The sequence below is a fragment of the Siphateles boraxobius genome, unplaced genomic scaffold, assembly GCF_051911475.1.
Source record: "Siphateles boraxobius isolate OS27281-9 unplaced genomic scaffold, OSU_SipBor_1 19, whole genome shotgun sequence".
NCBI lineage: Eukaryota > Metazoa > Chordata > Actinopteri > Cypriniformes > Leuciscidae > Siphateles > Siphateles boraxobius.
Window position 1 is genome coordinate 1,813,063 of NW_027508799.1, and position 13,315 is coordinate 1,826,377.

The 13,315-nt window shown below is 44.5% G+C and overlaps 4 non-coding genes across 4 annotated transcripts; all 4 read left to right on the forward strand.

Annotated features, from left to right (window-relative positions):
* Positions 1–3,866: 3,866 nt before the first annotated feature.
* Positions 3,867–3,939, forward strand: trnaf-gaa (transfer RNA phenylalanine (anticodon GAA)). The gene has a single exon. It is a non-coding gene; the product is annotated as a tRNA-Phe (tRNA).
* A 90-nt stretch (positions 3,940–4,029) lies between these two features.
* trnaq-uug (transfer RNA glutamine (anticodon UUG)) lies at positions 4,030–4,101 on the forward strand. The gene has a single exon. It is a non-coding gene; the product is annotated as a tRNA-Gln (tRNA).
* A 241-nt stretch (positions 4,102–4,342) lies between these two features.
* Positions 4,343–4,414, forward strand: trnaq-cug (transfer RNA glutamine (anticodon CUG)). The gene has a single exon. It is a non-coding gene; the product is annotated as a tRNA-Gln (tRNA).
* Positions 4,415–7,278: 2,864 nt separating this feature from the next.
* On the forward strand, positions 7,279–7,350 carry trnap-agg (transfer RNA proline (anticodon AGG)). The gene has a single exon. It is a non-coding gene; the product is annotated as a tRNA-Pro (tRNA).
* Positions 7,351–13,315: the final 5,965 nt, after the last annotated feature.

Here is a 13,315-nt window from a genome sequence, read left to right on the forward strand (position 1 = left end):
AAGTGTTTCAAAAAGTTCATTGAAATCCTTTTTAAGAAGTTCCGACTGCTCTTTATGAATATCATTCTTCCCCACATGAATGATGAGTCGATTTGCAGTCTTATGTTTCATCAGAATGTTCTGAAGTTCCCTGTTTACATCAGAAGTTGTTGCTTGTGGAAGGCAGCACGTTGTTGTATCCCTGCTATTAATGTTTCTGATTACGGAGTCGCCCACTATCAGAGTCCTGGGCTCGGCTGCACTGTGAGCTGAGTGCCGCTGTCTGCTCGACCTTGAGCCCCAGTTAGCATCAGTGTTAGCTACTGGCTGATTCTGTCTGTGTGCGATCACATTCATCAAATTTGGGGATTCCTCATTCATTAATACTTCAAATCTGTTCTCAAGATGTATAGGCGGTGGTAGGAGACCAGTGTTTGCAGTCCTTGTCAGAGCCGTATCTGGGGTAGAGGATGCTACTGCAGTAATATGTGATGCTCGTGACAATCTGATGTCTCGAGTGCCTTTGGGTCTCGCACCCTGTTTGTGCCATCGATTAGTAAAACGATCGGCTTGTTTCTCTACACTCAGTATGGCCTGTCGAGAAGCACTAGATTCAGTGGGAGGCTGGTCGAATAAAATAATTCTGCTTTTTTTTGTAGTAATCCAAGCGTTTGAGCACTGTGCTGATTTGCTGAAGTTAAAATTAGGTGATAAAAGGAGATAAATTATAGAAATATAAAAGCGATAGAGCAAAGCGTGGAGCAGTAAGCGAGAGCGTCCGAACAGTAGCTGAGCAGGAAGTAGTCGTCATCAGTAGTAATTATCGTCATCTTTGCAACAGGTAAGTCTATTCTTCACGACTGTATAATCGATCATTATTTATTCATAAACAGTGTTTGTTTTTACACAATTAAACATGCCAATAAAGCTAGCTGGCGTGTAATAGCACACGTTTTCTTCTGTACATGTGAACCTGCAACTTTACCATGATACATGATACATGGCATGATACCAGCAAGATTGTACCAAGAAGTGTTATTGATTTTCTTATTAATAAGTTCATCACACTATTTACAATTTGTACACAAGGCAATTCAAAGTGATTCACAGTTGTATAAAAACAATAATGCTTATGCTCATAATAATAATAATCATTAATTATTATAATATTATAATAATTAATTACATAAAAAATAAATGCTGTAGTAAAATACTTTCAGTTGGAATATGACAGCTATGTAACGTTCTGTTTATGCCTGTGTCCTTTCAGATTATGTATGCATACCCGGTTTTACGAAGAACCTCTGAGGGTCGACTCCTTATGGGGCCAACTGAGGAGGCCAATAGGAGGAAGATCGTGTTGGCAGGGAGGGCCAGGTGTAAGGAGGAGGTCCTGGCTGAGGCCACTGCCTTTGTGAGGCAGAATGGAGGGAATCCTGGAGACCAGTTCCTGGTTCTGGCTCACTGCAAGATCCAGTTTGGGAAACACCAGGGTCAGAGGTTCCTGTGGCTGCTGGAGAACTCACTGGGGTATGCCTGCTATCTGGTCAGCAGCATTTTGGGGGAGGAGGAGAGGGACAACCCGCTGTCTGACAACAAACACCTGTTCCTCAGATACACCTCGCAGATCAGGGAGGTAGGCGAGGCTGTGGAGGTGTGTCATATAAAACAGGCCATGCTGCAGGAGGCCCAGAGGACAGGAGACTCTGGATGTCTGATGGTGGAGTTTGGGGATTTTAAGGGTAGGTCAATGAAGGAGGTGTATGAGGACCCAAGCAAGGAGGCCCAGGCTATTATCATCACCTACCTGAAGAAGGCAAAGGCCGGGCCTAACACCAATATGGCCCTTTTCAAAGCATACGTGCTGAAGAGGCAGGCTCCAGCCCACGTGCCCACCACCACTGTGCCCACTGCATCTGTCCTCACTGCTGCTGTGCCCACTGCCACTGTGTCTGTTCCTCCTCCACCTACTGCCACTAAGAACAGGCCACTGCTGGCGACCAATGTGAAGGCCCTGTTGGCGTGGGGGAAGCATTTATCTGCTTCACAGCTGGCACAAAAGATTTTGTCTCCAGCCAAACCCTGTAAGTGATTTGCAAGCTTTAAAATAATTACAGTATATATTATGCAGTATATATGTCTAACGAAAATACGTGTTCAACAGCTGCAGGACCACGTGTACCACCTGCGTCTGAGTCCGCAGTCCGGAGACAGCTCTTTACATGTGGTGAGTATCACTTAACGCATACAAGTGTGTTGGTGACATGTGCTTAGTGTTTTATGTTATTTTACAGACTCTGCTGCTACGGATTTTTTTGAGGAGGAAGATGACCTGGAGATGGCAACTGTAGCCTCGCAAGCTGAGGAACAACTTCCTCAAGGTATGTAAATCTTAAACAATATTTTACAAACAATTACAAATAAAACAAAACAGTATTTTTTAAATGACATATTATTTTATTTCACAACACAGAGGAATGGCACTTCTCAGGTGTCAATCTACATTCACTCTTTGAGTGAACATCCTCAAAGGAAAAAAGATAATTTAAAGGTGTATGTAAAAGGTTTTATTTCATTTTTTATCGTAATCACTGACTAAAGCTCATTCTTGTCATCTCACACTTCCCCCACTCCCCTTGGAATAAGTGGCTGTTGTAGTGTTTGGTCTGCTTCGCTTCACACTTGGCTGATCCCATCTTTTTTTCTTCTTGTATTTCTTCTAATGGTGCTTGGATGAAAAACAGGATGATTTTCACTGCTTCCTTCCATCTTTTCATCATCATGTCATCTCTCTACTAATCGTACATGCTTTGCAGTAAACCTTGTAATCGCAGTAGCTGTCCAGCAGAGCTGAGAAAGTCATGCAGTGAAAGTCTAAAACAATAAGATAATTTCGTTGTGTTTTTTTACGCTCCAGCCACTGCAGGCTCGAGAGGCCCTGCTCCTGCCCCGGCTCGTGCTACTGCCCCTGCTCCTGCCCCTTATCCTGCTCCTCCAGCATTGTGGACCCCTGGCCAGGTGTCCCAGTCGCCTGCAGAGCTTCCTGTCCACTGGAAAGAGCAACTCCAATCTTTCCAGCAAGGCCTTCAACCCCTGTCCCTCTGCACCAGGACCATCCTCACTACAGCCACCCACAGGACTGCAGCGCCCTGCCCAGCCTCCTCTGCAGTCTCCTCCTCTGCGGCCTGCCCAGCCTCCTCTGCAGTCTCCTCCTCTGCGCCCTGCCCAGCCCCTCTGCAGTCTCCTCCTCTGCGCCCTGCTCAGCCTCCTCTGCAGTCTCCTCCACAGCCTTCTGTCCAGCCAAGTGCTGCCTCTGCTCCTGCAACATGAACTGGGTCCAGTGTTGCAGACCAGGCTCCTGTAAGTAAGCTTCTCATTATTCGTGTGCAGGTCCTGCAGCGTGATTTCCAATGACCACAAAAAAGATGCCGCATTTCCTCTGTGCTGGAAACTTTGCACTGGCTACCTTTTAATAGTAGATTTAATCAAAAAATTGCGCTTTAAGCCATGGAAGCTGAAATGTTTGCGGCCCGGCAGCAGCAGGGAGGATGTATGTTTCGGCTCATTGGTCTAGGGGTATGATTCTCGCTTAGGGTGCGAGAGGTCCCGGGCTCAAATCCCAGACGAGCCCATTATTAGGCTTTGCTTTTAATCTCTTCAGCCTGATTAGGGCAACCAGGATATTTGTGAGAAATTGGGGATAAAATGTGCCAGAGAGAGGCCGGTTAGCTCAGTTGCTTAGAGCGTGGTGCTAATAACGCCAAGGTGGCGGGTTTTCATCCCCGTACGGGCCACTCATTTTCTCTCTGGGACCTTCGCTCTGCTCTTCTCGAAAATGACGGGCGGTCTCCCAGACATCCCTTCTGGCTAAACCATACAAGTATCTGGCCGAAATAGCTCAGTTGGGAGAGCGTTAGACTGAAGATCTAAAGGTCCCTGGTTCAATACCGGGTTTCGGCAGAGGAACCATGTCCGCCTCTTTTAGTCTACCTGATTCCACCTAGCCTCATCGCTATCTGACTCTCAGACAGCCAGCTAGCAGAGTGTGTTGGTTCCATGGTGTAATGATTAGCACTCTGGGCTTTGAATCCAGAAGTCTGAGTTCAAATCTCGGTGGAACCTTTTTAGGTTCTTTGCGGAAGGGAGGGAAGAAACAGAGGTGATGCGCAACTGCTGACGTGGCGGTGAAATTGGCACTCTCAAACCGAGTCGGAATTGGGGAAACATGGGCTTAAAAAGCAAAGGCTTCATTTGCTCCTTGATATCGTGCTTCTGGACTCAATGACTTAAATCCTTGCTATCGTGCTTCTGGACTCAATGACTTAAATCTCTGCTGCTCATGGGAAAAGTTGACACACGCCAAGGTTCCATCGTGTAATGGTTAGCACTCTGGGCTCTGAATCCAGCGATCCGAGTTCAAATCTCGGTGGGACCTGCTTTTGCCAGGAATGTGTGCAGTACCTCGTTCGAAAAAACTTTTTCGGCAGCACTGAGCCGCAAGAGCTCATCTAGGTAGTGCCCCTTGAAGTGGGGCGTAAAAAGGATGGACAGCACTGGAGAATGCAGGCATCGATCCCACTACCTCTCGCTTGCGCCTACTGCTTCCTACCGATTGAGCCAAAGTAAGCCCAAAGTAAGCCCACGTGAGCCAATTGTGTTTCTCTGCTGTGGCTTACTTTTGACCAATCTTGTTCTCTCCTGTGGCTTACTTTTGACCAATCGTGTTTCTCTCCTGTGGCTTACTTTTGACCAATCGCCTTTCTCTCCTGTGGCTTACTTTTGACCAATCGCGTTTCTCTCCTGGCTCTGCTCCTGTGGCTTACTTTTGACCAATCGGCGACCGCTGTTATTATCGTCATCTTTGCAATCTTTGCAACAGGTAAGTCTATTCTTCACGACTCTATAATCGATCATTATTTATTCATAAACAGTGTTTGTTTTTAGACAATTAAACATGGCAATAAAGCCAGCTAGCGTGTAAAAGCACACGTTTTCTTCTGTACATGTGAACCTGCAAGTTTACCATGATATACAGTAAAAAAAATTGTCACTACTGTCAAGATAATTAGCCGACCACTAATTAAGCTATATCCTCCTTAAACCATTTTTTTGTTGTAGTTAATTTAGTATTTTTTGTGTCATTCATTACATTATTTTGAGCACAAGAAGATTTTTACTAAAACCTTTAAAAAAAAAAGTTTAATTCATATATGTTATACTATACTATGTTATACACCAGTATACATATTTATGTTATCTTTTTAAATACTATGTTATACATATTTAAAAAGACATGAATAGGCAAAAACAAGTGTTTTTTTGTTTCAACAAATGATTCTCAACTATGTTATAAAAGATATACCAAAACGATTTGATATACCATTTTAAGTTTTAGATCTGTTTGATGATCATATTATTATGAATTGTCATAAACGCCTTTATGTTATATTTGGTGTTTCTTAGTAATCTCTGCCACAAAAGCTAAACAAAACAAAACGATTTAAGCATGGCATGATACCAGCAAGATTGTACCAAGAAGTGTAATTTATTTTCTTATTAATTAGTTCATCACACTATTTACAATTTGTACACAAGGCAATTCAAAGTGATTCACAGTTGTATAAAAAACAATAATGCTTATGCTCATAATAATAATAATCATTAATTATTATAATATTATAATAATTACTTACATAAAAAAAATGCTGTAGTAAAATACTTTCAGTTGGAATATGACAGCTATGTAACGTTCTGTTTATGCCTGTGTCCTTTCAGATTATGTATGCATACCCGGTTTTACGAAGAACCTCTGAGGGTCGACTCCTTATGGGGCCAACTGAGGAGGCCAATAGGAGGAAGATCGTGTTGGCAGGGAGGGCCAGGTGTAAAGAGGAGGTCTTGGCTGAGGCCACTGCCTTTGTGAGGCAGAATGGAGGGAATCCTGGAGACCAGTTCCTGGTTCTGTCTCACTGCAAGATCCAGTTTGGGAAACACCAGGGTCAGAGGTTCCTCAGGCTGCTGAAGAACTCACTGTGGTATGCCTGCTATCTGGTCAGCAGCATTTTGGGGGAGGAGGAGAGGGACAACCCGCTGTCGGACAACAAACACCTGTTCCTCAGATACACCTCGCAGATCAGGGAGGTAGGCGAGGCTGTAGAGGTGTATCAGAAAAAAACAGGCCATGCTGCAGGATGCCCACAGGACAGGAGACTCTTGGTGTCTGATGGTGGAGTTTGGGGATTTTAAGGGTAGGTCAATAAAGGAGGTGTATGAGGACCCAAGCAAGGAGGCCCAGGCTCTCATCACCTACCTGAAGAAGGCAAAGGCCGGGCCTAACACCAATATGGCCCTTTTCAAAGCATACGTGCTGAAGAGGCAGGCTCCAGCCCACGTGCCCACCGCCACTTTGCCCACTGCATCTGTCCTCACTGCTGCTGTGCCCACTGCCACTGTGTCTGTTCCTCCTCCACCTACTGCCACTAAGAACAGCCCACTGCTGGCGACCAATGTGAAGGCCCTGTTGGCGCGGGGGAAGCATTTATTTGCTTCACAGCTGGCACAAAAGATTTTGTCTCCAGCCAAACCCTGTAAGTGGGTAAGTTTTTTCTTTTTTCTCCAGCCACTGCAGGCTCGAGAGGCCCTCCTCCTGCCCCGGCTCGTGCTACTGCCCCTGCTCCTGCCCCTTATCCTGCTCCTCCAGCATTGTGGACCCCTGGCCAGATGTCCCAGTCGCCTGCAGAGCTTCCTGTCCACTGGAAAGAGCAACTCCCATCTTTCCAGCAAGGCCTTCAACCCCTGTCCCTCTGCACCAGGACCATCCTCACTACAGCCACCCACAGGACTGCAGCGCCCTGCCCAGCCTCCTCTGCAGTCTCCTCCTCTGCGCCCTGCCCAGCCTCCTCTGCAGTCTCCTCCTCTGCGCCCTGCCCAGCCTCCTCTGCAGTCTCCTCCTCTGCGCCCTGCCCAGCCTCCTCTGCAGTCTCCTCCTCTGCGCCCTGTTCAGCCTCCTCTGCAGTCTCCTCCACAGGCTTCTGTCCAGCCAAGTGCTGCCTCTGCTCCTGCAACATCAACTGGGTCCAGTGTTGCAGACCAGGCTCCTGTAAGTAAGCTTCTCATTATTCGTGTGCAGGTGCTGCAGCGTGATTTCCAATGACCACAAAAAAAGAGGCCGCATTTCCTCTGTGCTGGAAACTTTGCACTGGCTACCTTTTAATTGTAGATTTAATCAAAAAATTGCGCTTTAAGCCATGCAAGCTGAAATGTTTGCGGCCCGGCAGCAGCAGGGAGGACGTATGTTTCGGCTCATTGGTATAGGGGTATTATTCTCGCTTAGGGTGCGAGAGGTCCCGGGTTCAAGTCCCGGACGAGCCCATTATTAGGCTTTGCTTTTAATCTCTTCAGCCTGATTAGGGCAACCAGGATATTTATATCCCGGGTTTCGGCAGAGGAACCACGTCCGCCTCTTTTAGTCTACCTGATTCCACCTAGCCTCATCGCTATCTGCCTCTCAGACAGCCAGCTATCAGGAAGTGTTGGTTCCATGGTGTAATGGTTAGCACTTTGGGCTTTGAATCCAGCGATCCAAGTTCCAATCTCGGTAGAACCATTTCAGGTTATTTGCAGAAGGGTGGGAAAAAACAGAGGTGATGCGCAACTGCTGACGTGAAAGTGAAATTGGCACTCTCAAACAGAGTCGGAATTGGGGAAACATGGGCTTAAAAAGCAAAGGCTTCATTTGCTCCTTGCTATCGTGCTTTTGGACTCAATGACTTAAATCTCTGCTGCTCATGGGAAAAGTTGACACACGCCAAGGTTCCACGGTGTAATGGTTTGCACTCTGGGCTCTGAATCCAGCGATCCGAGTTCAAATCTCGGTGGGACCTGCTTTTGCCAGGAATGTGTGCAGTACCTCGTTCGAAAAAACTTTTTCGGCAGCACTGAGCCGCAAGAGCTCATCTAGGTAGTGCCCCTTGAAGGGGGGCATAAAAAGGATGGACAGCACTGGAGAATGCAGGCATCGATCCCGCTACCTCTCGCTTGCGCTTGCTGCTTCCTACCGATTGAGCTAAAGTATGCCCAAAGTAAGCCCACGTGAGCCAATCGCGTTTCTCTGCTGTGGCTTACTTTTGACTGTGGCTTACTTTTGACCAATCGCGTTTCTCTGCTGTGGCTTACTTTTGACCAATCGCGTTTCTCTCCTGTGGCTTACTTTTGACCAATCGCGTTTCTCTCCTGTGGCTTACTTTTGACCAATCGTGTTTCTCTTCTGTGACGTACTTTTGACCAATCAGCGGCTCCTATTATTGTCATCTTTGCAACAGGTAAGGCTATTCTTCATTACTGTATAATCGTTTAATATTTATTCATATACATTGTGTATTTTTGGAAAATTAGACATGCCAATATAGCTAGCTAGCGTGTATATTACAGGTTTACTTCAGTACCTGTGAACCTGTAACTTTTCCCATGATAAAATACAGAAAAGAAAACATGTAGCTACTGTTAAGTTAATTAGCCGGCCGCTAATTAAGCTATATCCTCCTGAGACCAAAAAAATTTTAGTTAATAATTTAGTATTTTGTGTGTCATTACATTGTTTAGAGCATAAGAAAGTTTTTTGCAAAAACGTTTATTTTTATTTTTATAATGTTCATATAGGTTATACTATGTCTTCTGTATAGGACACTACTAGGACTCATTTTTTTATTATTATTTTATTTAAAAAGACGTGATCTAAAAAAAAACATTGTTTTTGCCTATTCATGTCTTTAAATAAAATAATAATAAAAAATGAGTCCTAGTGTCCTCTACAGAAGACATAGTATAACCTATATGAACATTATAAAAAAAAAAAACGTTTTTGCAAAAAACTTTCTTATGCTCTAAACAATGTAATGACACACATAATACTAAATTAACTAAACTTTTTTTGGTCTCAGGAGGATATAGCTTAATTATATCAGTGTTTTATATCCTGAAATTGTTTAGGTTTCAGGATTTTATATACCAAACTTTGTATGAAGATGATTCCCAACTATGTTATAAAAGATAACAGAATGATTTGATATAGACTTCCATTTTGCTTTATGCAATATGTGTGTAAAATGGCCATAAGCGGGTTTTCCCATTTTATACAATGTATCTATGTATCTAATTTGCATATTAATGTATTCTTGGGGCAACATGTAATGAAAAAAGAAGTGTAATAATGGGAGTTAGTAGTAATTGCCAAGATTTTCATAATAATATCTAATATTTCATATAATTTCTTTCCATATTGTCACCCAAAATGCCTGAAAAACATGATTTAAGTCCTGCTGTGTAGTTTGCTAAATTATTGTAACACACTTAACATACAGGTATCTTTTAGATTGACAGAGGTAATAGTCTCTTTCTGATTTTCATTTCAGAAAATGTACGCATACCCCGTTTTTCGTCGCCAGTCAGCAACATCAAACCGTCTCCTCATGGCGCCATCGGCGGAGGCGAAGCAACTTCAAAATGTGGTGTCTGGAAGGGCCAAATCGAAGGAGGAGGTGCTGGCAGAGGCAAGTACTTTTGTCTGCACAAACGGTGGAGATCCCAGTGACCAGTTTTTAGTACTGGCTCACTGCAAACTTCAGTTTGGGATGTACCAGGGTCAGAGATTTAGATGGCTCCTGGAAAACTCTCTGGGGTACGCAGTGTATTTGGTGCTCAGCATTTCCAGTGAGAAAGCGCAGACAACCCCCCTGTCAGAAAATAAACAACTGTTCCTACAGTACACTTCTCATATTAGAGAGATGGCAGAAGAAGTAGAGAAGTATAAGAGGAAGCAGGAAATGCAAGCAGAAGCCCGGGCAACTGGAGACCAGGGCTGCTTGATGGTGGAGTTTGGTGACTTTCAGGGCCGGTCCATGAAGGATGTTTATGATGACCAGAGCAATGAGGCCGAATCCCTCATCAGGTACTTGGTTAAGGCAGATGCCAGGCCCAACACTACCATGGCCATTTTCAATGCGTATGTCCTGAAAAGACGGGCTTCTGATATGGGCACCAGTGTACATCAGCCTGCACGTCCACCTGCAGCCTCCAGTACCTCTGCACGTCCACCTGCAACCTCTAGTGCCTCTGCACGTCCACCTACAGCCATCCAAACTGGTTTACAGCAGACCGCCACTGTGAAAGCACTGTTGGCGCGTAGCAAACATTTGTCACCTTCACAGCTGGCAAAAAAACTAATGTCACCAGTTAAACCCTGTGAGTAGGAGTGTAAATATAGAATTTTCCCTACAGCAGTTCTACATGTATTCATTTATCGTCATGGCAAACTTGTCCACTTGTTGTTTCCAGATCCATTACTGCAGTCCACTTTACCTCCTCCGGCAGCAGAACCCCCAGCCAAACATTTGGTCCCAAAGCAGCTTTTCGCTACTGGTAAGTAAGCAACATCTTACATATGTTTGTCTCCATGTATTGATCACAGTAATAGTTTTAACATTTGTGCTCCAGGCACTTCCATTCCCACTGCTGAAGATGATGATGAGGAGCTGGTATTTGCTGCATCACAATGTGAAGCACAGCTAAATACAGGTGTGGCATATGACACAAATGCAAATATTATAAGAATGTTTTGTGGAAACCCACTGAGAATCATTATTTTTGAAAATAAATAAACATTTTAAAATATTTTTTGTTTACAATACAGAATTATGTGACATCATGCCTCAAGCGGGAGGCATTCTTTGAGTGCACTTCTTCCAAACCTTAAGGATGTCCAAAGGTGTCAGTGTATTTATTTGCGTTTCCGAACTTACCTGTTGCTAAACAATCACTGGATAATTTTTTCACACCGCTTGCTCTTCTCACTCACTCAACCTGAGCAGACAGGATGGTGGAGATTCATTGTTCTAATAATTAGAGGAACAGTTTTTCCTTATTGTGTCTGTGTGCATGCTTCATGTCTGTGAATACTTTTTACTCATACTTTTTTTTACTGAATTCATCACGACTCATTTTCCTTCTTTCATTCCATCTAATCCTCATTCTCAAAGAGCTATATTGATCCCATATTCCTTACATCAATAAAGTGTACACTGTGTTCTTTGCTTCTTGACACTAATACCATTTTCTTCACTGTTATTCCTAAATATAATCATAATTATTATTAATACTTGTTTAAAATTACTGCTTCGCCGGCTGTTTGTGGACTGCATTTATGGCATATTACTATCAAATAACAGTCATCCTTATATTGTTTATGTTACTGTTCACTCAGAGGCCTGTGCCGGTCCGTCTCCATCAGCGGAAACAGCACAGACACCAGCTCTTCCTCATCATCAGCCACCAGCTGAGCTTCCTAGTCACTGGAGAGATCATCTTCCACCTTTCCAGCATGAGTGGATCCGGAACACACTGTTTAAGGCCAACATGCGAACCGAAAAGCCAGAAATAATGTCCCAGCTGAAGCTTTGGTGGTATCCTCCTCAGCCCCCTTTAATAAACACCCAGCCACCCGCCTCACCTGACCTCTTCTTCTGTCGGCCCATTTTCTTATGGATGCCGCTAAAGATGTGGTTGTTTCCTCTTGTCTGCGTTCGCCCAGACTGTGGTAAGCACAGACTTACAGCGGCAGGACTTTACCGTACCGTGCGCAAGGTCTTGGACATTGATGGGTGGTATGACCTTGCCACTGAGTATCTGGAGTGCAAACGCTGCAAAAAGAAGTATCCAGCTTGGAATGAGGACATCTTAGGACAGCTGGATATGGGCCACCGCAGTCAGTTTCCAGCTTTGCTGACATACAGGTAATTCATAATGACAATCATTCATTATCAGGCGCTTTTATTTGTGTTATTTTTTCCAACCAAAGCATTTGCATGATTATACTGTTGTTTCTTTAGATACTCATGTGACAACCGGGTGGTGAGGATGATGAGGGAGAGGACACTGGGCAACAGTGTGACTCAGCTCTACAAGAAGCTGATGGAACAACACAGTGAGGCATGGACACAGCGTGTCCTGCAGTACCTGACTGCCTGTGAACCATTCACAAGGTCCTCCCTTGTGCAGCCTCCTGTGTTTGCTGAGCCTCCCCTTTTACCTGCCCTTCCTAAACCTAAGTGGAACTAGGGGGCGCGGCACGGCTGCTGACCCTGTGCTTCTCCGTTCGTTTGTTTGTTGTTTGTGAATTTTTGGCGTTAATCGTGTTGTAAACTTTTGTTTTGTTCATGTCCTTGAGTTAAGCAACATGGAAATGGATTACTTGCGCGCAGTGGTGATCTTTTTTATCCTATATGCTGTCGTTAGAGAGAACTTTGCCCTAGCCGGGAACAATGAAGGAAGTGAACAAACGTCGCCACTGATTACATACTCGAGGGAATTTCTTCTTGCCCTAAGGAATAAAGCTGTGTCTGTGGACTTAAATCACGTATCATCAACCCCTCATGGAAAAGCCCAAGGTAGGAAAACGAAAAAAAGAGGCTCGAGGGGGGGCGTTCGTAACAGGTTGAGAAGGCGAGGAAACAGACACCCGCTTCCCATCATAACTCTGTCAAACGTCAGATCATTAAATAATAAACTGGATGAGATCACAACACTTCTCCGGTTTGATGAGGATTTTCGGAGGAGTAATTTGCTCTGCTTCACAGAGACATGGCTTCACGAGGACAGCACTTGCATTGATATGGAGGGATTTACAGTTATAAGAGCAGATCGTGATAAGGTGTCATCTCAAAAATCCATCGGGGGAGGACTCTGTATGTTTATTGACAGCGCTTGGGCTTCACAATTCAAAGTACTCAAGAGAGTGTGCACTAGAGACTATGAGCTGCTGTCTGTATCTATCAGGCCGTTTTACCTTCCGCGGGAGTTTGGGCAAATCACCATTATTCTTGTTTATGTCCCAGGGCCTAATAACAAAGAAGCTGCGGAAATAATAACCGACAGCTTCAATGCTGCTCTCTCCCGATCAGCAGATCAGCCGGTGTTTATTTTGGGGGATTTCAACACATGTCAGCTGTCACCTCATCTACCCACTCTGCAGCAGTATGTCACCACGCCCACTCGCTCCACTCGCATACTGGATCAGTGCTTCGGTAACATCCCAGACGCATATAAGGCAGTGAGTCGCCCTCCTCTTGGTAAGTCCGATCACAATGTCATTCATCTCCTTCCAACATACAGACAGAAAGTCAGGCGTGAAAAACCACTCCTGAAAACTGTACGTCAATGGACTGAGGATGGGGAGGAGGAGCTAAGAGATTGTTTTGACTCTACAGATTGGCGCATGTTTTTTGACGCATGCTCTGATCATCACTAATTGACAGACACAATCACATGCTATATCAAGTTCTGT